At 43.5% G+C, this 24,828-nt stretch overlaps 1 pseudogene; it reads left to right on the forward strand.

The window, feature by feature from the left end:
• The first annotated feature begins 1,633 nt into the window (after positions 1-1,633).
• LOC122490435 lies at positions 1,634-22,547 on the forward strand (annotated as a pseudogene).
• The last annotated feature ends 2,281 nt before the right edge of the window (positions 22,548-24,828 follow it).

A 24,828-nucleotide genomic window follows, 5' to 3' on the forward strand; every position in this document is an offset into this window, starting at 1 on the left:
TCAGTGGGTTAACACTGAGCCACCCAGACATCCCCATCGTTGAAGATCTTTAAAGTACTGATACCAGTGGGGCACCTGGGTGGCTCAATCAGTTAAGCATCTGACTTCAGCTCAAGTCTTGATCTCTTGGTTTGTGAGTTTAAGTCCTGCATCAGGCTCTGTGCTGAAAGCTCGGAGCCTGGAGCCTGCTTTGGATTCTGTGTGTGTCTCTCTCTCTGCCCCTCCTCCATGCATGCTCTGTCTCTCTGTCTCTCTTTGTCTCTCTCAAAAATAAATAAACATAAAAAGAAAAAAAACTACTGATACCAAGAAAGCCTTTGTCAGAAAGGAAATTAGAAAAATGTTCACCTTCCCTTCTCTCAATGGTCTCATTTCCTCCAAGGACAGAAAACATATTTTCCTCTCTGACTCACCTCTCCTCCTGGGACATCCCCACATTGGATGGCACTTCCCTCATGCGTAGCTCCTTGGTATCCATGAGAGACTTCACCAGTTTAGCCATGAAACACACTTATGGTCAATTCTCATCATTCACAGATTCTATATTTGCATATCTGCCTATTTGTTAAAAATTGTTTTAACCCCCAAATCAATACTCGTTGCACTCCTCATCACTCAGGAGCATGCCCAGAGCAGCAAGAATGCTTAGCCACTCAACATGCATGTTCCTGAGGTCATGCTTTTTTGTGGAACTTGGAAAAGTGCTTCTCAAACTTAAAAAGTTGCAGACACTCTTGATGTCAGAACACAAAATTTATGGCCTTACTTTGTCCAATGAAACATGAACTATAAAGCTGGGATAATCAGCACAAAATTGTCAACATGATGAAGAAAGAGACAAGGGTACAAAATAAGAGCCTTAGAAATAATCCCACCTATGTGGATACCTGATTGTTGATAAAGGAGGACTTTAGGGGAGAGGAGAAAGGATGGATTTTTCAACGTTTATTTATTTTTGGGACAGAGGGAGACAGAGCATGAATGGGGGAGGGGCAGAGAGAGAGGGAGACACAGAATCGGAAACAGGCTCCAGGCTCTGAGCCATCAGCCCAGAGCCCAACGCGGGGCTCGAACTCACAGACCGTGAGATCGTGACCTGGCTGAAGTCGGACGCTTAACCGACTGCGCCACCCAGGAGCCCCAAAGGATTTTTCAATGAAAAGTGAATCCACTATTGCCTATTCGAAGGAAAAAATATATATTTCACCCTTTTCTTCGCACCATACACATGCAGAAAGAAATCAATTAAAATCTATGTTTCAGAAAAGATTACAGCAAAATAACTTTGACTATGATTTAAGAATTTGTGATACAGAACATAGAAGACATTTGCAATAGGGAAAAAATTCCTATATGTTATTAGCTTAAAACTAATAATTGCTGTTCATCAAAAGATGTCATTTAAAAAAGTGAAAAGACAAGCCACACATTAGGAGAAATTACTGGCTACGCATATTACCAACGAAGCATTAGTATGCAGAATATGAAAATACTGCTCTGACCAGTGAGAATAAGACAGACTACTTAATGAATAAATGGCCTAATGCCTCCCACTTGCCAAACTGCAGTGGAAACCAGAAGGCAAGGGGCATCTGGAGATACAGGAGTCCACTCCATAAGTGGTTGATAGAGGATGGTTTCCCAGGGCACAGAGCAGGTGAGCATGGGAAAGTGGAGGAATGGGAAAGTTAAAAAGAAGAAATCTAATAAACATGGATATGGAAATGTGCTTTATCTTCTTCACTGAGGGAAATGCAAATTATTACCATAATAACAGCATGAATGTGCCTGACAACATGCTATGTGGAAGAACTCAGTTTCAAAGGACCATGTGCTGTACGATTCCAATATTAATAAATGTCCATAATAGGCAAATCTACAGAGACAGAAAGTAGATTCATGGTTGCAGAGGGCGGGGGGAAAGGAGATGGGAGAAACAGCGGGTGACTGCTAATGAGTACTAGGTTTATTCTAGGGGTGATGAAAATGTTCTAAAATTGGTTGTTGTGATAGTTGCACAACTCTGTGAATATACTAAAACCGATTTAATTGTACATATAAATCAGTGATTAGTATATGAATAAGGTCTCAGTAAAGTTTTAATAAAAACCATAATCAATAGCATGCTAAATCCAGTAGAATCTCTAAGTTATGCTAACTTACTTTAGGGAAGTGATGTCAGGGCAGATGGTGGAGCAGGAGGCATCAGTAATCCACTTTTCCACCTGGACAACAGGTGCACTGGTGGAATCTGTCTGATAGAACTGTGGTTCAAAACTGGAGTCTATTGAAAGCTTGCAACTTGCAGGGGGCAAGGCTTAGATGGTAAATTGCAATTAATTTCAGTCATTTTCAGCTTGACACCATAGATGAGGCTACCATCCCCTGACCACCAGTCCTGTTGCAGACACCCAGAGTGATTCCTACAGCAGTCTGAACACTGCTTGTGGAAGTTAAGGTGAGCAATTAGGACAGTGCCCTCCAAACATCAGGAATAAGTGTTCTGCTTGCTGCTTGCTGCTTTTGGTCAAGGGGATGCAGCAAAGATGTAGGCAACCATGTTTGCAATTCCCATCATGAATATGACAAGCCCTTTCTCCTGTGGTTGAAACAAACTCAAGGGTATTTAAAGGCTTTCACCCACTTCATTTCCCCCTTTTTTTTTTTCCATTTTGGGAGGGAAGCATATAAGGACTAGACATCGAAAAGCAACTGCAAATACAGGAACATTTAGAAAGTTACACATGCCCATGGGAAGTGCAGGCTCAAAAACGACCTGAGATATTCTTAACTTTGCACCTTAGGTTAATTCCTGGCACAGAGACACTCTACACAACAGAAAAACCAAATACCATAAGTACAAAATAGCAACAAAAAAGCTCTGCAACCTCTGGGGAAGGGGAGAATATGGTTTCCAGAGTTATCACATAAGATCACATGTGCAATTTTCAAAAAACCAAAATCACAAGGCATACAAAGAAACAGGAAAGTGTGACCTATTGAAAGGAAAAAAATTAATCTGTAGAACTGTCTCTGAGAAAGAACAGATGACAAACCTACTAGACAAAGATTTTTAAGTCAACGGTCTTACAGACGTTCAAGCTCCAGGAGATGGAGACTAGAAGGTCCCAATGGCTGTCTCTCCTGAAAAAGAGCAAAAACAAAAAGTTAAAAGGCAAAAATATAAACAAACAGACAAACAAACAAAGAGGGTACAACCCTTGCTTCTGTAAAAACATCAACACAAACAATGAATAAACCACAGAAGTTGATGACAATGGCTCTGGGAAAGCCCTGGACTATCGCAAGGAAACAGCAGAACCCTATAGAGCACAAAACCCAATGGTGGCTGCATAAAAAAAGCACAGGAAGCACTATACCTGTGTCACTCTATCCTTCAGTCTGGAGCAGCTCCGCACCAAGCAAGATGCCCTTGGAGGGATTTTACCTCCAGGGAGAAGAGAACCGGAGAACTCCAGCCATGCTACTCACCTGTACATCTGCATCCTTTGTTACCAAGGACCCCCACATCTTGACCAATTGCTAAACCCAGCTGATAGAGCTGCCTGGAGTCCCTGTCACTTCATTTACTTCCCAGCACTGGAGATCTCACTGTGGTGAGACCTGCCCCCAGGGGCCCAAGTCCCTGCTGTGATCCAATTTCTGGGATAAGGACACCACAGAATCTCACTATATACAAGGGCTAGAGATGCAGCTGCACTGTGCTCCACTCTTGCTCTAGAATTGGAGGTTTGACCTACAAATTAACTAGGGCCATGCAGCTGCTGTTCTACATCCCTCCCCCTGAGACCTGAATGGGAGCATTGACCCACCATCATATAGGCAGTCCTATTGCTCTGTGCACCGCCCCATGCACCCTAAATTGCGACTTTGACCCGTCATCACTGGGTCAATGTTGCTCATTTGGGGTAGAGAACTTGGGTGACTGGGAGCTGAGGGGTTACCATGTAACTTCTTTATTTTCTCATATTTTTGAATATCTATTGAATTTTCTTGTATGTGCATGAATAATGTTTTCAGAAAAATAAACTCCTTTAATATTCCTAACACTTGACAGATCAGCTTCAGACCATGAATTAAACTCAAACCATAAAGTAAACTCTGGTTTACTTTAGGATCAATCATCTTTTTCATTGAACTCTTTTGTTTTTGAATTTCCATTTCTGAAGCTGGAGGGCTAGATTGTATGGACAAATTCTCCCACTAAAATAGCTTAAAATGCCATGTAACATAGAAAAATAGTTGTCTTGAAAGGATTAAAACTGACAAGATAGTAATAAATGAAACAATGAGCCTACCCCGAAATGGAGAGAAAGACCTTGTTTGGCATCCGAAGAGAACATGAATGGAGCAAAGACTCTGTGAGTCCACTGCCCACAGCTCAGACAGGCAGGTCCAACCTTCCAGCTCTGTGGCCTGAGCCGCTGACTTTTCTAACGTCTGTCTTCCCTTTTAAAACTGAAATTAAATGTTTATATCCAATTAAGATGTATATATATAATGTACAATATATATGATATATTGTACACTCACTAGAGAAAAATTATAAAATGAGAAAAGCAAATGATGACAAAGTAAAAAGGATGGTAATTCTCACACCTGAGCTATTTTGTTGCATCTCTTTCTAGTCTATTATAGGTGCTCCTGCTGCTGGAACTCTCTTCTCTGAGGTGATGAGCACAGAGCTCAGCGGCCCCAGCCCTGCTCTCTCCAGATGCCATTTCCCCAGTCAGCTCACTGTCCCCCTCCTGAGAGGGCTGCTTCTCACTTCCTCCTCCCTCCTCAGTCTCCTGCACCCCTCCCTGCTCTGCACCTTGAGGTGATGAACCTCTCTCTAAATAGCCTGCTTATCATATACCTTCTCTGGTTCTGGTTTATGCATTATCTTTACCAAATTGGTTCCTCTTTCACACTCTCCCATCTCCTCCTTATAATTATCTGATAATTTGATTAGCTCAATGTGCAGTGTTTGCTTTATTATGACCATGAAATGCTTGTCACAAATGAGGATTTAGTAGATTATGAGTGCTTCACCTTTTCTGAATCAACTTTTTATTTTCCGGGACTAAGTAAATATCTTATCCATCATTTGCTTAGTTTGTGTTGTTCTCATTTAAATCCTTTCCAAGCTCCCCCTGGGTAAATCTTCATGAATATTCAAGCCCATCCACTATTCCACCTCATGTCTATGCAGACTCCTGTCCCACAGCCTTCAGTCCTGCCCCATGTGGACAGGATGCCTGCATACCTGGGGCAGGGCCAACACCCACCTTCAGTTCAGCCTGGGTGCCCTCTGCCTCTCTCTTTCTGGCTCCCTGTTGCCTGGACCCACGTGCTCCCATCTTTTGTTTTTCTCCATCATTTTCCCCCCTTTGCCGTGGAAGGGAATGTGGAAAGTAGACACTGGCACTCTAAACATCTGATGTGCCTTTAGGCTACCCTCGCCCTGATTCTTATGGTGATGGGATGGAAACTCTGTACTGGACACAGTTGTCCTTGGGATTTGAGAACCATGCATGTCTTCCAGCCACCAGGACTGTGTTGCTGTGTCTTAGAGTTTTCAAGGTGTCTGTTCCTCCACCTTATTTCACACATCTCCTTGTGAAGTCTCCTGGTGTGGGCCTCTTGTCATTTACTCCAATCAAGAACTTGGTCAGGTCTTTTAATAAAATATGTATTTTTCCCTGTAGACTCCAAGAAATATTTTTTTTTGTTTTTTAATTAGAGAGAGGACACAAGTGAGCAAGGGTGTAGAGAGAGGGAGAAAAAGAGAGAATCCCATGACGGGCAGAAAGAGAGAGAGAGAGAGAGAGAGAGAAAGGGAGGCAGAGGGAGGGAGAAGCTGGGCTCACCAGAAGCAGGGCACGAGTTCACCTGATGTGGGACTCAGACTCACTAACTGTAGGATCATGACCTGAGCTGAAGTCAGAGGCTTAACCAACTGAGCAACCCAGGTGCCCACTCAGAAAAATCTTCTTGAAATTTTCTTCATCATTTCATACTCTCCATTATTTTTTAAACTATTGTTATTAACTTGTTGGAATCACTTGATTGAGAACCAAACAGTTCTTGTCTCCTATTGCCATCACCTCCTGACTGTACTACTTCGGGAAAGTACAACTGTAATTATCCACTTTATCAACTAAATTATTCATTTCTATGGTTATAGTTTTAACTCCCAAGAGCTCCCTTCTTTTTCTATGATGGTTCACCACTGTGTGTGGTTCACATTCTGTTCCATATGCCTCTTACACTCTGTAGATATGATTGATTCTAGCAGTCAGGGAGCTGTTAGGTCTCCTGTCATCTGTTCTTGGGATAGCCTGATGTTTCTCCATGCAGCACTTATCTCAGCAGTGACTTATGTTTGTCTCTGTCATTTCTGCTAATGCCCACCTCCCACAGGACAGTGCCAGTGTTGTGTCACCAGGGGATCATGCTTGATCTTCATCTTACATCTGGAGTCAGCTGATCCTGAGCCACTGGAGGCCTCGAGATGTACACGGGATGATGGACTTTAGTTTGATTTGAGCAGGTAAGTCACATTGCTTCTTAATGTCCTCCTAGGCTCTGAGCCTAGCAGCCTCCCATTGCAGAGCATTCTAGAACATTGCAATAGTTCACTTGCATGGATTATACATCATACTTACCTCATGATGGGCAGGGAACCAAGGAAAGACAAGTCAACAAGGCTTCTAAGAGCAAACTTTCTGGGTTGAACCTTGGCTCCACTGTCTCCTTATCCCCTCTGAGTCTCCCTTTCTGTTTTGTACAAAGGGATTCCCTATTGGGCTCCTCATGGGTTTGCTTTGATGATTATCTTTGACCCTCTGTGTAAGTCACATGGTGATAATGCCTGAGATATATTAAGTGTTCCACATCTATACTTACCATCATAATATTGGTTATAGCACTTAAGATAAGTTGTTCTTTGTTTTTATAAGCCAAAATTTAAGAACATTCTTGAAAATATACTTTTGGGAACATGTATGATTATATCCTTAGGGTAAACTCCTAAAAGAAAATGTCTGTGTCACAATATAAGCACATTTAAATTGTGGAGACATTTTTCAGAACAACCCTTTAAAAAAATTTTTTTTAACGTTTATTTTTGAGACAGAGAGAGACAGAGCATGAACCGGGGAGGGGCAGAGAGAGAGGGAGACACAGAATCGGAAGCAGGCTCCAGGCTCTGAGCCATCAGCCCAGAGCCCAACGCGGGGCTCGAACTCATGGACCGCAAGATCGTGACCTGAGCTGAAGTCGGATGCTTAACTGACTGAGCCACCCAGGTGCCCCTCAAAACAACCCTTTAAAAATGTTATACCAGTGTTCACTCCCATCACCCTTTATGCCGTTGTATTTTCCCAACCCTGTGTTGTACACTCTCATCACCTACTTTCATCTTTGCCAAGTTGAAGATTCCAAGTTTTATTCCCATTTCTTGTTCCACATCCTCACTTTTATCACCAATATATTTGCTTGACATATTAATTCCTTCCTTTCCAAATTGTTTCCTAACATTTAACTTTTTTTCTTTATCTTTTTTTATTATTTGAGTGCATTTGACACACTGTTCCATTCCTTTCAGGTTTATAACATACTGATTCATCATGTAATCCAATAATTCCACTCTTGGGTATTTACTCAAAGATAATGGAAACACCAATTCCTTAACTATTTTTTGAATGAGTTGTAGCTATTTTAAAATATGGAATATAACACAGAAAAAACAGCAGCCCCCACATTGGGAACTGGTCTGACACTGCAGCTGGGCTACAGTGTGGTCAGAAGCTGACCGATGCCACCACTGGACCATATTACTCTCCTGTGGGACACGAGCCAGTCATCTCAAGAACATCAGCATCAGACAAGGACACTCTGAAACCATGACATTACTTTGTCTAATTACAGACAAAAACAGGCACTGTACAACCTACAAAATACCCAACATCTCCCTGTGCTGGTTACTGTGAGCAATCACTGCTTCTTTACCCTTACTGCTTTATCGTCACTCTGGTCTGTCCTGCTTAGAAATGAAATTCACTCAGATGGTCAAGCATAGAATTGCCCACATGTCCTCACAACATGCAGTCAGGAGTGTGCCCCAGCTTCCACAAACCCTCCCCAAAACACCCATCCAAAGTTCATATCCTTATAGGTTCCAACACCATATTAAGATGTCTCACGGCCCCAAAGGAGTGCATTATTTCTCAGTGCAACAAGTAATAGATCCAACTTGAATGCCCACAGCTGCTCCTGGTGTCTTTGGCTGGAGAACATTGAAGCATGTTACCCTTTTGTCTGTCAAAATTGTTTCTGTGTCTTTTAATTTGATCACGACATGTGTTTGAATCTTTGTGAGTGCTTGACATGCAGAAATTTTGTTTGGCTTTATCATTTTCATATCATGATTTTCAAATCATTGGGCCACACTTACAGAATTCTTCATCCCACAATTATAAATGTTTCAGGTATTTCACCTTGGTAGAAATGAAGAGCAGAGGGTTTCAAGGGTGAGGGAAAACACAGAGAAATGTCTGAATTTGGACAAAGGAGCAACAGGTAAAAGATTCTAAGGTGGTGGAATCTAAGATGTACATCTTCTGCTTTAGGATTTTTACAATTATGTGCAGGGCCTTCAAGGTAGCTCATATATGTTGTGTTCAACAAATCCTCTCTCTTGGGCTCAGTGAAGACTTATGTGCCTGCTTGTGTTTACCGGGTTAACACAAACAACACCAAGGCACTGAAGGTAATAGAAACTAAAATTACCTCCAGTGATGGGCATTTTTGAACAGTTATCACCTTGATTTGATATATCATGTTTTGTTAATCTCTATACACTTTAGCAGTTATAATGCATTATTAATTAAACTCTCATGCTGTTTTGTAAGGGTATGTCTCAAACACACATAGATAAATCCATGACTTCTATACGAAGATAAATTTAATACACACATACCTGTGAATCACATAGTATCTTTTTTGAGGAGGATTCCAAAAACTAAGAATATTCTAGATATGTACTGTTCAAATGGAGACTACTCAGGACACAGGGGTGGCTCAGTGGGTTAAGTGCCTGACTCTTGATTTCAGCACAGGTCTTTATCCCACAGTCCCACAGGGATCAAGCCCTACGTGGGACTCTGCAGTGATAGCACAGAGCATGCTTGGGATTCTCTTTCTCCTTCTCTCTCTGTCCCTTCCACATCAAAATAAATAAATTAAGTTTTAAAACTAGTAGCTACTAACCACATATGGCTACTTAAATTCAAATTCCTTTGAAATAATTAAAAATGCAACTGTTCAGCACACTAGCCCCATTTCAAGTGCCACCTGTATCTCAAGAGCCACATGCAGCTTGTGGCCACCATGCTGGACAGGGCAGATATAGAACAATTCCTTCATTACAGAATGTTGTATTGGACGGTACTGCATTGCATGCTTTATGGGCCTCAAGTCAGATGCATTAGGTACATGTAAAATGTGAAGACCAATATTATTTCTCTTACAGACTACATGAGATCTCTCAGATGCGAATACATAGGAAGGTGGTGTATCACAAAATCAAAATCGGTCATGCATGGGTCTAGTGCCTTCAGGCACAAACTGTTCCCAATTACAAAAGGAAATACCGGCCCCTCCACCTCCTTCCCAGACTGAGGACACTCTGGCAGCAAACTTCCAGGAGGTGAGGTCTGTCCCGGGTGCCCTCAGGGGCTAAACTCAGAGCTAAGTTATCAGAGCCAAGTCCAGCTCAGGGAAAGGGATTCTGCTAAGAGGAGGCCAGGGCAGGGATCAGCTGGGAGACCCTCCCAGGCTTATTCAGAGCAACAATTCTCAAAGTGAGGTCTGTGGAACACCGTACGTCACTGGGGCCCTGTCACAGAGGTTTAAACTATTTTCATAATAGCACTTAGACAGTATTTGCTTTTTCACTATGCTAATATTCGTACTGAGGTAAAACAGTAAGAATGGAGGTTATGGGTCCAAACTGCAATAGTTGTTATTCCTCACCACTACTTCCAAAAAACAAAACAAAACAAAACAAAAAACCAAGCGAAACCAAACCAAACACCTCTCTCCTCTTTCTCTGCCACCATAATGGTGCGCATGTCCTGGCAGACGCTCCCCAGACCATAAACAATGCCGGGAAGAGAGGCAAACACCAGGTCTTATTAGGCTATGCTCCAAAGTCATCGTCCTGTTTCTAACTGTGATGATGATGCAGGGCCACACTGGCAAATTTGAAGTCACTGGGGATTACATTGCTGGGGAAATTGTTATGAACCTCACAGACAGTGGGGCACCTGGATGTCTCAATCGGTTCAGGTCATGATCTCATGGTTTGTGGGTTTGGGCCCCGAAACGGGCTCTGTGCTGACAGCTTAGAGCTTGGAAACTGCTTCGGATTCTGTGTCTCCCTCTGTCTCTGCCCCTCCCCTGCTCACACTCTGTCTCTCTCTGTCTCTCAAAAAGGAATAAACATTAAAGATAATTTTTTAATTATTATCTTTACTAAATTATTCTCAAACCAACATTTTGAACATGTCTTCTATGATGACATGGGAAATATAGCACTTCTGTTACAACCTTAAGCCTCAAGGAAAACAGTTCGGTTTTTTTTTTTTTCAAAATGCTCTTTTTACTTGAAGGAATGAATGACACAGAACCTTGGATTATTTAGACTAGATATTTGGCAGAAGTTTTCTTGAAAAAGGACATGAACCTATCCCTTCACGAAAATCAACTCACATAAGACAAGGCAGTACTTGTTGCCTTGATAAAATGTAAGCTCTTGAGAGAAAATCAGCATTTTGGAAAACTTGTGGTCCACCAATAATCCTGATAGCTTCTCATACTGACAAGCATTTTGTTGGGATCTGTAATAAATGTAACTTTTTGATAATTCGATTCCACTCTAATCAGTGATGGAACACCTATATTACTTAGTGAAACAACACACAACACATTACTTAAAAACAATCATGCATTAGTACAAGATCCATTCCATGTGCAGATGGGCCTATGGATTTAATGTAACAGAGAAGGACCAGTCAATCAATGATGCTGTTTCAGGATCCAGTTTGCAAATAACCTTAGAGAAAGTACAACTTGTGTAGTTGTAATATAGTATCAAAGATGAAATTCCATAACTATCTGAAAAGGTTATGACACATACTATTCTCCTATGTTTGGTCAAGGATGTAATTTTTTCATATACTTCAACCAAAACAACGCAATAGATGTAGAAGCAAATCTGAACATCTACTGGTCTCTAATGAGACAGACAAGAAAGTGACTTCCAAATATGTAAAATGTAACAAACTCCACTCTTCTCACTGCCTTGTTTATTTGGGGAAATAGTTATTTGGGAGGGGGGGAGTTCAGGTGGCAGAGGAGTAGGGGGACCCTAAGCTTGTCTCCTCCTTGGAACACAGCCAGGTACTTACCAAATCAAATCATTCTGAACACCCAAGAACTCAATTGGAGTTCTGAGAAAACAAAAACTTTAAGTCTACAAATAGAAAAGCGACCACCTTCTGGAAGGTAGAAGGCAGGAGATTTGATTTGGGGGAGACAAAGTTGAGGGTAGGGCAGCAGGGAGTTGAAAAGAACAGCTTTAAATCCAAATGACAGCCCTGCCTTAGTTTAAAGCTAAAGTTCTCGTTTCTGCTTATTATGGATCTTTGATAAGAAATACAATTGCTGAGAAGTCTGTTTTGCTTGCTGTTTGCTACGAGCATTGTGAGGCCTTTCCTGAATGTAACCCGCTGTGTCGTAGAATGGGTTGTAAACCTTCCTAAATGTAGTCTGATATGTGATGGAATGAGTGATTGTACATAAACTAACCGGCATTTCTCGCTTCTGTAAACCTGCTTGCTTAGCACATTCCTCACCTACCCCCTTCCCCCTTCCCCCTTTTTTCCTCCCGCCACAAGTAACAAGTAACGGACAAAGCCTTCCCGCCAAAGGACAGACAAAGGACGCCCAATCAGAGAACAACAAATGTCCTTACTTTAAAATCAACTAATCAGGCCCCTCATAATTTGAAACCTCCCCTGTGCTATTTGTCTCTGTCTATAAAAACGCTGTACCAACCCTGATCGTGGCCTCTTGCGTCACCGGCGACGAGTGCGCAGAGGACCAGGTTCGAACCTGCAATAAACGACCCTTGCCGCTTGGCTTTGACTTACGACTCTGGTGGACTTTTGTGGGAGGTTTCGGAACTTCGGGCATTACAGAGTGAGCCTGCTTATGCAGATACTTCAAGTATTATAAGCAGCACAAAATTGGAATTTTAGTCCGCTCCTGTGGGGGTGTGCTTGGCTTATAAGTGCTCAGGTGGGAGGGAACTGGGAGGAGTCCCAGGAGTGGCAGCGCAGTATGAGAATCTCTTGGTAACAAGAAAGACCGGGGCGCCCAAGTGCTGCACTGCTCCCAGGTGTAAGAGCGAGGACTCCGGCTGAGGGCAGCAGGCTGGGGTTCCAGCTTTCTGCTTCCTTTTGCCAGAAATTCTGAACAGCTGCACCATCAGGTGACCACTTTCTGCTTTCCTCCTACAGGCTGACAAAAGCGCAGTGAGACCATCACCCAGAGGAACAGTGCCAGTGTGCTGTGGAAGTCCCCAAAATTTGGGGTTTTGAAACTCAGTCCTGCCTGAGACAGAAAAGCTCGGACACCGGCAGGGTGAAAGTAAGGTTCTGATGGAAATCAGGGGCAAGAGGGGTGATTGATTACTCTTCTTTGAGGGTTCCCTGAGGAGTGGGTGACACGATCTTTTAGCTTCAGGGCTGGAAAGTGGGGCGACGCCCTATTCATCCCCGCCCAGCAACACTGAAAGGCTTCAGGGAGCAAAACAGCACCACCTAGTGGGGGCTGAAGCCACTTACACCAAGACCAGCCCGATGGCACCCTGGAAGCACATTTCCTCTGAAACAAGTCAGCCTGAGTCCACGGCAGCAGGCCCCTCCTTCAGAAGACCAGCACAAACCACTCACTCACAGCAAGTCTACTGATCACAGTGCTACAAAGCTTCAACTCTCGGGGAAATAGGATCCGGCTTCCGATTTACTTTTATTCTTTATTTTTTTATTATTTTCATTTATTTTCTTATTTTTTCAATTCCTTTTTTATTTTTTATTATCTATATGTATTCTTATATGTTTATTTACTTTTAGTTTTCTGTTTCCTTATTTTTGTTTTATTTTGTTTTATATTTTAGCTCTAGATTCTTTTAACAAGCAGACCAAAATACACCCAAGGACCTAGATTTTTTGTTGTTTTTTGTTTTTTATTTTTGTTTTGTTTGTCTGTTTTCTGTTATTTGTTTTTCTTTCTGCTTTTCTTTTCCAGACAAAATGACAAGATGGAGAAATACACCTGAAAAGAAAGAATGGGAAGTAGAACTCATGGCCAGCAATTAAATCAATACAGATATAAGTAAGATGTCTGAACCAGAAGTTAAAACAATAATTATAAGGATACTTGCTGTGCTTTAAAAAACAAAAAAACAAAAAAACCCAACATTCTCTGATATCAGAGAATCCCTTCCTGCAGATATAAAAGAACTAAAATTTAGTCAGGTCAAAGTTAAAAATGCTATACCCAAGATGCAAACCTGAAAGATGCCATGTCAGCAAGAATAGGCAAGGCAGAAGAGCCAATTAGTGATATAGAAGATAAAATTCTGGAAAATAATGAAGCTGAAAAGAAGAGGGAAACAAAAACCATGGAGCACGAAGGCACACTTAGGGTACTCAGTGACTTATTAAACCGTAAAAACATTTGAATCATAGGAGTCCCAGAAAATGAAGAGAGAGAAAAAGGGGCAGAAGGTTTATTTGAGTGAATTATAGTTGAAAACTTGCCTAATTCGGGGAAGGGCACATATCAAAATTCAAGAAGTGCAGAGAACTCCAATTAACTTAAACAAAAGTCAGCCATTGCCAAGGCATATGATATTCAAATTCACTAAATACACCTAAAAGGAAAGCTTCATGAAAGCAGGAAGAGGGGAAAAAAGGTCCTTAACATACAAGGGAAGACCAGATTTGCAGGAGATCTGTCCATGTGGAAACTTGGCAGGCTAGAAAGGAGTGGCAGGATATTTTCAACTGAAAGGGGAAAATATGCAGCTAAGAATTCCTTATCCAGCAAGGCTGTATTTTAGTTTAGAAGGAGAGATAAAGAGTTTCCTAGACAAACAAAGTCTAAAGGAGTTCATGACCACTAAACCAGCCCTGCAAGAAATTTTAAGTAGATAAAAACAAAAAACAAACAAACAAAAAAAACCAGACCAAAAGCAACAAAGACTAGAAAGGACCAGAGAAAATCACCAGAAATAGCAACCCTATAAGTAACACAATGGCACTAAATTCCTATCTTTCAGTCATCACTCTGAATGTAAATGGACTAAATGCTCCAATCAAAAGACATAGGGTATCAGAATGGATTAAAAGAAAAAAACAAGATCCATCTATATGCTGCCTATAAGAGAGTCATTTTAGACTTAAAGGCACCTGCAGATGGAAAGTGAGGGTATGGAGAACCATCTGTCATGCTAATGGATGTCAAAAAAAGCTGGAGTAGCCATACTTACATCAGACAAACTAGATTTTAAGACAAAGACTATAACAAGAGATGAAAAGGGGCATTATTTCATAATTAAGGGGTCTATCCATCAAGAAGAACTAACAATTGTAAATATTTATGCCCCCAACTTGAAACATCCACATATATAAATTAATTAGTAACAAACATAAAGAAACTCATTGATAATAATACAATAAGAGTAGGGGACTTTAACACCCCACTTACAACAATGGACAGATCATCCAAACAGAAAACCAACAAAGAAACCTTGGCTTTGAATGACACTCGTTCAGATAGACTGAACAGATATATTCAGAGCATTTCATCCTAAAGCAGCAGAATACACATTCTTCTCGAGTACACATGAAACATTCTCCAGAAGAGATCACATACTGGGTCACAAATCATCCCTAAACAAGAACAAAAAGATCAAGATCATACCGTGCGTATTTTCAGTTCACAACACTATGAAACTCGAAGTCACCACAAGAAAAATTTGGAAAGCCTTCAAGTACATGGAGGTTAAAGAACATGCTACTAAAGAACAAATGGGTTAACCAGGAGATTAAAGAAAAAATTAAAAAATACATGGAAGCCAATGAAAAGGAAAACAAGACGGTCCAAAAACTTTGGGATGCAGCAAAGGTGATCCTAAGGGAGAAGTATATTGCAATTTAGGCCTATCTCAAGAAGTAAGAAAGGTCCCAAACACACAACCTAATTTACCCCTAAAGAAGCTATGGAAAGGAACAGCAAATAAAGCCTAAAGCCAGCAAAAGAAGGTAAATAATAAAGATTAGAGCAGAACAAAATATATAGAAACAACAACAATAATAACAACAACAAAAACAGTAGAACAGATCAATGAAACTAAGTACTGGTTCTGTGAAAGAATAAACAAAATTAATAACTCCATGGCCAGACTTATCAAAAAGAAAAGAAAGAGGATTCAAATAGATAAAAATCATGAATGAAAGAAGAGAGATACACCACAGAAATACAAACAATTATAAGAGAATACCATGAAAAATTATATGCCAACAAACTGGCAATTGGGAAGAAATGGACAAATTCCTAGAAACTCATGCACTACCAAAACTGAAACAGGAAGAAATAGAAAGTTTGAACAGACCCACAACCAGCAAAGATTTGAATCAGTAATCAAAAATCTCCCAACAAACAAGAGTCTTGGACGAGATGGCTTCCCAGGGAAATTCTACTAAACATTTAAAGAAGGGTTAATACCTATTCTCCTCAAACTGTTCCAAAAAATAGAAATGGAAGGAAATCTTTCAAGCTCATCTACAAAGCCAGCATTACCTGATTCCAAAGCCAGACAAAGACCCCACTGAAAAGGAGAATTAAAGGCCAATACCCCTGATGAACCTGGATGCAAAAATTCTCAACAAGACACTAGCAAATTGAATTCAACAGTACATTAAAAAAATTATTCACCAGTATCAAGTGGGATTTATTCTTGGGCTGCAGGGCTGGTTTACTATTTGCAAATCAACCAACATGATAAAAGAAAGGATAAGAACCATATGACCCTGTCAATAGATGTAAAAAACAAAAACAAAAACAACAAAACAACAAAACCCCACACATTTGGCAAAATACAGAATCATTCTTGATAAAAACCCTCGACTAGGTAGGGATAGATAGAACATACTTCACAACATCATAAAGGCCATATACAAAGATCTGTATGGGGAAAAACTGATAGCCTTTCCCCTATGGTCAGGGGACATGAATAATCACTCTCACCATTACTATTTACATAGTACTGGAAGTGCTAGCATTGGCAGTCAGACAACAAAAAGAAATAAAAAGCATCCAAATTGGCAAGGAAGAAGTCAAACTTTCACTGTTTGCAGATGACATGATACTCTATGTAGAAAACCCGAAGGACTCCACCAAAAAAATTGCTACAATTAATAATACATGAATTCAGCAAAGTCGCAGTACATAAAATCAGTTTGCAGAAATCTGTTGCATTTCTATACACCAATAAAGAAGGAATAGAAAAAGAAATCAGGGAATCGATCCCATTTGCAATTGTACCAAAAATAATAAGATACCTAAACGTAAACCTAACCAAAGTGGTAAAATATCTATATTCTGAAAATTATGTAACACGCATGAAATAAATTGAAAAGAACACAAAGAAATTGAAAAGCATTCCATGCTCATGGGTTGGAAGAACAAACATTGTTAAAATGTCTATACTACCCAAAGCAATCTATACATTTATTGCAATCCCTATCAAAATACCACTAGCATTTTTCAGACAGCTAGAACAATTCTAAAATTTGTATGGAACCGCAAAAGACCACAAATGAATAGCCAAAAAAAAAAAAAAATCCTGAAAAAGAAAAAAGTGGAGGCATCACAATTCTCATTTAAAGCTATATTACCAAGCTCTGGTCATCAAGACAGTATGGTACTGGCACAAAAACAGATATATAGATCAATGGAACAGAATGGAGAACCCAGATATGGATCTGCAACTATATAATCAACTAAACTTTGACAAAGCGGGAAAGAATATCCAACGGAAAAAAGACAGTCTCTTAAGCAAATGGTGTTGGGAAAACTGGGCCAATTTCATACATCATACACAAAAATAAATTCAAAATGGATGAAAGATCTAAATGTGAGAAAGGAAACCATCAAAATCCTAGAGGAGAACACAGCCAGCTCAGCTGCACTAACTTCTTGCTGAACATGTTGCCGAAGGCAAGGAAAACAAATGCAAAAATGAACTGTTGGAACTTCATCAAGATAAAAAGCTTCTGTATAGTGAAGGAAACAACCAATAAAACTAAAAGGCAATCGATGAAATGGGAGAAGATATTTGCAAATGACATATCTGATAAAGGGTTAGTATCCAAATCTCTAAGAATTTATCGAACTCAACACCCAAAAAACAAACAATCCATTTAAGAAATTGGCAGAAGACATGAAGAGACACTTTTCCAAAGATTTCCAGATGGGTAACAGACACATGAAGAGATGCTCCACATCACTCATCATCAGGGAAATACAAATCAAAACCACGATGAGATAGCAATCTCACACCGGTCAGAATGGCTAAAATTAACAACACAAAGACAACAGGTGTGGCAAGGATGTGGAGAAAGGGGAAACCTTCTTTCACTGTTGGTGGGAATGCAAACTGGTGCAACCCTTCAGGAAAACAGCATGGAGTTTCCTCAAAAAACTAAAAATAGAACTACCCTATGACCCAGCAATTGCACTATTAGTTATTTACCAAAAAAGACACTAAAATACAGATTCAAAGGGGTATATGCATGCCACTGTTTATAGCTGCATCATCAACAATAGCCAAACTGTGGAGAGAGTCCAAATGTCCATCAACTGATGAATGGATAAAGAAAACGTGGTATATAGGCACAACGGAATATTACTCAGCCATCAAAAGGAATGAAATCTTGCTATTTGCAATGATGTGGATGAAAGTAGAATGCATTATGCTAAGTGAAATAAGTCAGAGAAAGACAAACACTACATGATTTCACTCATATGTGGAATTTAAAAAACAAAACAGATGAACAAAGGGGAAGGAGTGGGGAGAGTAGAGAGGGAAACAAACCACAACATAGAGAACAAATAGGGTTGATGGAGGGAGGTGGGTGGAAAGTGTTCTAATTGGTGATTAGTATTGAGAGGCACTTGTGATGAGCACTGGATGTTATATGTATGTAAACAATCACTGAATTCTAGTCCTGAAACCAATTATGCACTGTATGTTATCTAACTAAAATTTAAATTAAAAAATAAGTAAATAAAATTTAAAAAATCTATTTCTGTTTTCATGCTATGAGTAATTAATATTTTTCTAAATGAATTAATAAATATTTAAACCTGTTTTCCACCAACTATGGGAAACATTGATAGGTATAACCCACAGACAAAATTATCCTTCGGATCCTTTGTAAGACTGGATAGATATTCTGCGAACACAATGAGAAACACTGACTAACACAGCTCCTGGGGCAGGACTAAGGGAGACAGTGTCACAAAGAGCACCGCAGTAGGAGAGGGGTCTAGGCAAAGTCCCCCGTCGCTGGGCCTGCCTCTCAGGTTTCCAGACACTAAGGCAGTGCTGGGGAAAAGAGGTCGTGTGTACGGGGAGTCCCCATCTTCCACAGTTTTACTTCTCCCAGTCACAGTCTGTGTCATGTCCTCCGGTCTGGATCCTCATGACATAGATCCAGTTCTCACTCCCATTGGATGCCATTTCTAGATAAGCCAATCAGCCGCAAAGCGATTCTGAATTATAAAGTCTCCTCACCCGCTCCTCTACCAAACTGGGACTCATTCTTCCCAGTCGCTGAGGACGGGGTTCATAGAACCCCAAACGCTCCTCCTGCTGCTGTCGGGGGCCTTGGCCGTGACTGAGACCTGGGCGGGTCAGTGCAGGGTCGGGAGGAAAGGGACTCTGCGGGGTAGGAGCCAGGGGACCGCCTGGCGGGGACGCGGGACCCTCGGGAAAACTGCCTGTCCACTGCCCCGCCCCAGACCCCCACCCGCCCCCTGCCCCGGCCTTTCCTCCCCCGTCCCTCCCAGACTCCGCCCTGCTCTCCCCAACTCGGGTCCCCCTCCCCCTGCCCTCCTGGCCGCCTCCCCCTTGGACCCGGGCCCCGCGCGGGGAGGAGGGTCGGGCGGGGTCTCAGCCCCTCCGCGCCCGCAGGCTCCCACTCCCTGAGATATTTCGATACCATCGTGTCCCGGCCCGGTCTCGGGGAGCCCCGCTTCATCGCCGTGGGCTACGTGGACGACACGCAGTTCGAGCAGTTCGACAGCGACACCCCGAATCCAAGGGCTGAGCCGCGGGCGCCATGGGTGGAGAAGGAGGGGCCGCAGTATTGGGACCGGAACACCCGGATTTACTTGGACACCGCACAAGTTTCCCGAGTGAACCTGAACACGATGCTCCGCTACTACAACCAGAGCGATTCCGGTGAGCGACGCGGGCCCGAGTCCAGGTCATGATCCCCATCCGAAAGGACGCGCCAGGGTCGCCCCGAGTCTCCGGGTGTGAGGGCAACCTCGAGGCCGCAGAATTTCCCCTCCCCCGCTCCCTCCCCCCACCGCCATTCCACTGCGTTTCCCGACCCAGGAAACACCCGCGGGCACTTTTGAGCAGTTTCAGTTACAGTTTGTACTTAATGGCGTGTCTATCCACGTGGTCTCTGTCTCCGCAGCTGACCGCGGGGGCGGGGCTGGCAGTGGGGGCGGGGCTGACAGTGGGGACAAAGCTGACCGCGGAGGCGGTGCTGACCGCGGGGGTGGGTCCAGGATCACACAGCATCCAGAGAATGTACGGCTGTGACATGGGGCCAGGGCCCAGACGGCCGCCTCCTCCGCGGGTACAGTCAGGAGTCCCACGACGGCGCGGATTACATCTCCCTGAACGAGGACCTGCGCTCCTGGACCGCGGCGGACACCGCAGCGCAGATGACACGCCGCAAGTGGGAGGCGGCTGGTGTGACTAAGGACTTCAGGAACTACCTGGAGGTCACGTGCCTGGAGTGGCTCCGCAGGCACCTGGAAAACGGGAAGGAGACGCTGCAGCACACAGGTACTTGGGCGGCAGGGCCTCCTAGATCTCCCCTCCACTGGGCATAGCTTCCCACGAGAAAGGGAAAATGGACTCAGTGTCAGAACAGCGCCCCTCCCCGGGTGGGAAGAGGGAGATCTGCCTCGACGTTCATATTCCTACTAGAGACAGACTCACCTTGAGGGTGCTTTTCTCTATAAAGGACAGACAGGAATCCAGTCTCTCCTTGGGATGGCTGTTGAGATCATCCCTGAAATAACCCATCAGCAGTTCCCTTTGGCCCTGGCAGCCACCTTGTGAACCCTGACCTTCCCTTTCAAGGCCTTGTTCTCCATCTGAGAACATGTTTGGAGATCTGAGTCTGGGTTTTCTGAGTCATTCACCCTCCACCAGTCAGGACCACAGTGTGTTCCCCCTCTGGACCAGCAGCTTCCTACCTGGGTTCTCTCCCTGATTCCAGAACTTAACAAGGATCAGGAGATCCCAAAGGCTAGACCGCTGTCTAGGGTTTTGTGCTTCTTCCATCCAGACCAGTTGTCCTGTCCACCTCAGGATGGTCACGTGGATGCAGTTTCAGTGGCCCATAAAGCTAAACCACGGTGTGGATTCTCTGTTTCTTCTTCCTCAGAGTCTCCCAACACACGCATGACCCGCCACCCCATCTCTGACGGTGAGGTGACCCTGAGGTGCTGGGCCCTGGGCTTCTACCCTGCGGAGATCACCCTGACCTGGCAGCGTGATGGGCAGGACCACACCCAGGACACAGAGCTTGTGGAGACCAGGCGTGCAGGAGATGGGACCTTCCAGAAGTGGGCGGCTGTGGTGGTGCCTTCTGGAGAGGAGCAGAGATACACGTGCCATGTGCAGCACGAGGGGCTGCCTGAGCCCATCACCCTGAGATGGGGTAAGGAGGGTTTCGGGTAGAGCCCCATGTCAGAGAAAGCAGGGCCCTTCTGGAGAATTTCACAAAGTCAAGACTGAAGCCAGATATCTGGGCCCCTCAGCTTCCTTCCCTTTCCAGAACCATCCTCTCAGCCCTCCATCCCCATCCCGGGCATCATGGCTGGTGTGGCTATCCTTGTGGTCACTGTGGTGGTTGGAGCTGTGATCTGGAGGAAGAAGTTCTCAGGTAGGAATAGAGTGGGGGGATCTGAGTTCACTTGTCCTGCTGGGGGGTTTCCTAGGTAGCACATTGCCTGGTTCCTGGGAAGTACCATCCACACACATGTACCTGCCCACTCTGGAGCCGTTACTAACATTCACTCTGTAACAAAGCACTTGTGAAAATCAAGGACAGATTTTCACTTGGTAATTCTGGTGATGGGGACCTGATTCCCAGCAGTGACAGGACACAGAGGAAGGTCCCTGCTAAGGACAGCCCTCCACAAAGTCAGGTGGGTCAGATCCTGCCTTTCTTCATGTTTCCCGATCCTGTCCTGGGTCTTCAGTCAAAATTCCGGAAACTTCCTTTTGGACCAGGACTAGGAAGTTGCTCTAGGATCTCATGGCCCATCTGTCCCAGGTTTGTAACATGATATTTTCTTCCCACAGGAGGAAAAGGACCAAGCTACTCTCCCGCTGCATGTAAGTATGGAGGGGGTGATCCCTGGCACCCTGGGATAGTGTAGACAGGACCCCATGGGGAGCTCACTGCCCCCACCCCCTATAGCTGCTCCTTTAGTATCAACTCCTGTGGTTCTCATCACGTCCTGTGTGTTCTATCCCCAGGCAATGGCAGTACCCAGGGCTCTGATTCGTCTCTAATGGCTCCTAAAGGTAAGACTCTGGAGGGCCTGAAGAGGGGAGGAGTGGGGGCACTAGGGACACTTTGAACATGTGAGGGGCTGTTGAGAATGTGGCACTTATGTGACTGATCTAAATGTGTTCATGATTAATTTTTTCGCAGTGTGAAACCTGCTCCCTTGTGGGGGTCTGACCAATGCAAGATTTGCCCACGCTCCCACTTGGTAACATCAAGAGCCCCTGACTTCTCTTTCTGCAAGTGGTGTCAGAATGTTCCCATTATGCTGATGTTCCCATTAGCATATTGTGAAAATGTTGGGAGACTGGCCCACCCTGCCCACCATGACCCCTCCCCATACTGATTCCTGTTTCCTTTCTGATCTGCTTTCTTGTTCCAGCAGAGGTAGGGCTGGACTGTTTCCATCCCTGTCTTTATTTCATGTTGGTCAGAGTATTGTTGCCTTACTTCCCTATTGAAAATGAGAATCCAGATATGAATTGTGTTTTGTAATTCTTGGCATGTGGGGATGATGAGGTAATAAAGAAAAGATTTGTAAAGTTGAGGCAGAAAAGAAATGAAAGCACAGAGAACCCTCCAGAATCTGTGTGTTTGCTGTTCTGTGTCTGTTGCAAGTGGGGACAGGAGAGGGCTGGAAGAGCCGAGTGTGGATGGGGCCTGTGTCCAGTCGGTGCTCAGTGCACCATTGGCATGACGTGCTCACTCCTCAGCTGGGTCATGTCTCTGCTCCTTGTCCTTGTCCCTTCTGTGGAACCTTGTGTCACTAGGACCTGTGATCACAGGGACTCAGACATTACCTGTCACAAGGACCTTGTGCAGCAAGTGCTTCCTGTGACTGGGTCATCCCAGGCTCCATTCTGGGTTGAGCCCTCAGCCCCATCTTTTGGGTGTTTTTTATTTTTTTCTGTGGAGCATCAGGCCTGTTTTTGCTCCTGTGTCTGAGTTCCTGTCTCATTCTTCCTGGATGAACTGGCAGTTACAGCAGCAGGAGTCCTTTGGGCTGTTGTTTCCACAGGCCTAGGTGGGCCCTGCACACAGGAGTCTCTGTGGTTTGGAGACATGAATTTTCAGATTCATCCATCTCCTCCCTCTTAGTTGTCTTCTGGATTATTCTTTACATCCTGGGGTAGACAGAGAGGAATCTGGGAGTTTCTCATCCTTTTTCAACTTCAGTTAGTTTCTACCTTCTTTGCCTCTCTGCCCCTTCTTCCTGCCCTTAGTTCTAGTGATGTTGGTGCTGGTTCCCATCCACACTCATGGATTTATAAAGCAGGGTCTAATGTAGATTTCTGTGTGGTTGGAGAAAGGGCCCCATTGAGCCTAAGGCTCATGGAGCCTGATTCTGAAGACAGGACTAACTGTGTGCTGTTCTGTGCAGGGGAAATGCTGTGGGGGCGGGAGGGGGGGGAGCTGAGCAGAGAGAGGGAGGGAGGAGCAGCCCTGGGGAAAAGCAGAGGCGGCACTGATGGTGAGGTGGGGGCACTTTGTGCAGGAGCTGCCACTGACGGGCTGTGCCTGAGGCTCATCCAGAAGACAGAGGTCCTCTCTGCTGACCAGTCATTCCACTGATAGTGTCGTGTGCCACGTGCAGGACCCACTATTTTTTCATCTAGGACACCTCAGTGACTCTAAGAAGAGGCAAACATGCTGGTGTTGTAGAGAATATGTCCTAGTAGTGATGGGGTAGATTGCACTTGACCCTGAAACAATGTGGGGATTGAGGGCAGTGACCCCACTGTGCAGTGAGAAATGCAAGTATAAGTTTTGACTCCCCTAGAACTTAAGTACTACTAATAATAACCTACTGTTGGATAGAAGCCTTGCTGAAAACTTGAGCAGTCGCTTAGCATATACATTGTATGTTACATATATAGTGTATTGTTGCAATAAATAAAGCTGGAGAAAATATTAAATCATATGTAAGAGAAATCGCATTGACAATCTTATGGTAAAAAATTTTGCATATAGGTGGATATGCATAGTTCAAACCAGTGTAATTCAGAGGTTAGCTGTATATTATATAAACATAGTAAATAAGAGAAGTGTTTAAATTGGAGGTTAGTAGGTGCTTTGAGGAAGGCGACCCAGAGAGTCTCCTGTGCTGTGACGGGGAAGGTGGCTACTTTACTAAAGGGATCAGTGAGAAGGTGAGCTCTGGGAGATGTGAAGGACATGAAGGAATTGGTGGAGCTTTTTTTTGTTTTTGTTTTTGTGTTTTGTTTTTTAGTTTGTTTATTTTGAGAGAGAGAAAGAGAGACAGAGCCGCGGAGGGTCAGAAAGAGAGGGAGAGAGAAAGAATCCCAAGCAGGCTTTGTGTGCAGTGTGAGTCTCCATCTCACAAACCACGAGATCATGACCTGAGCCAAAACCCAGAGTCGGACACTTAACCGACTGAGGCACACAGGGGCCCCATGAAGGAATTGTTGAAGAGCATGTCTCAGAGAGTTCATTACAAGCAGGGGAACCTTCAGTGCACATGTACTAGAGCAGGAGCGTGTCCTGTGTTTAGGGAAGGGTGAGAGGCCACTGTGACTGGAGCAGAGAGCATGTGAAATGAGGTCAGATGTCTAGCCCGCAGGATATTATAAGGGTTTTGACTTTTCTTCTGTTGAGTGTGGAGTTACAAGAATGTAGTTTTCTTTAGAAGCATCTGTTTGTTGCTGTGCAGAATCGAGAACTGAAGGTCGAGGGACCAGTAGGAAAAAGTGTAGGAAACTAGTGCAGTGTTCTAGGAGGGGGATGTCAGCTGTATGTCTAGGGTATGGAAGGAAAGTAATAAGACATGATTTGGTTCTGGGTGTATTTAATGAACTTTGTGGCATTTCCTATTGGATTAATTCTGAGTTGTAAGAAGGAAGAA

This window comes from Prionailurus bengalensis, chromosome B2, assembly GCF_016509475.1.
Source record: "Prionailurus bengalensis isolate Pbe53 chromosome B2, Fcat_Pben_1.1_paternal_pri, whole genome shotgun sequence".
Classification (NCBI taxonomy): domain Eukaryota; kingdom Metazoa; phylum Chordata; class Mammalia; order Carnivora; family Felidae; genus Prionailurus; species Prionailurus bengalensis.